Here is a 994-nt window from a genome sequence, read left to right as displayed (position 1 = left end):
TTTCAGAAAAAAAAAAAAAATTTCATAACTGGAAAATGCAGTGGCCAGTTAAATGGCCAATAGAGTGGCAAGGTGTCCTGATATACTGAAAAAAGTTGAGCGTGAGGTCATTATGTGAATTTTAAGTTGCTTGAATAACAAGGTGAATAAATAAGTAAGAAAAAAGATAAAAGGAAAACGCGAGTGTATCTGATGCGTATCATTGCAAAAAGTTTAATGGTTGCCATCTGAATAAAGCTAAATTTTTTTCCTGTTTTTAAACAAGGAAAGAACAAATCACAAGCACACACAATGTACAGTCTATGATCATAAAATGTCGAGATACATTTACGTCGCGACCTGGCACCATAGAACCCCTGCGAGGGAAAAGTTTTATATGCAAATTTTGATTTCAACGTGCACTGCTGCATTTTTTGTCATATAAAATAATAACGGCGAAAATATTAAATGATTTTCTATTTTTTACCATCTCCGTGATACATCTTACGGGGTGCGTATCTTAGAAGACGTTTCATAATCGAAACTGTATCGCTCACACGTCAGAATGGAATGTTACTTGAATTTAAATAACTATTGTTTAACCACACACACGACACAGCATACGGCGCATTTAGAATAGAGAGAGAAAATAAGGGGAAGAGGAAAAACAGAAGCGAAAACTAAAACAGCGAGGCCGTCGTACAGACCCACCGAATAGCGAGGACAAACAGGATAAAAGGAAATTTCCAAACCTACCACTTCCTTGCAAGTCCACTTAATATAATATGCGAATTTTAACTCAAAGGTTATCACTGCCATGCAAACAAACTTAAATTTGCAACGTTTCAAGATATTGAATTATGGTAATTTTATTAAACGCGAAGGAGGCCTGACTGGTAATCGATAGAATGCTCTTGAGCATGCAAATGAGATTCGCTAACCTGCTGAGCCATTATGGAAGTACAGGAGATGGGACGACGTTTTGGGGGAACATTTCCTGCAGCAAATAAACCAA

This window comes from Penaeus monodon, chromosome 23 (assembly GCF_015228065.2).
Source record: "Penaeus monodon isolate SGIC_2016 chromosome 23, NSTDA_Pmon_1, whole genome shotgun sequence".
NCBI lineage: Eukaryota > Metazoa > Arthropoda > Malacostraca > Decapoda > Penaeidae > Penaeus > Penaeus monodon.
This window is presented reverse-complemented; position numbering follows the sequence as displayed.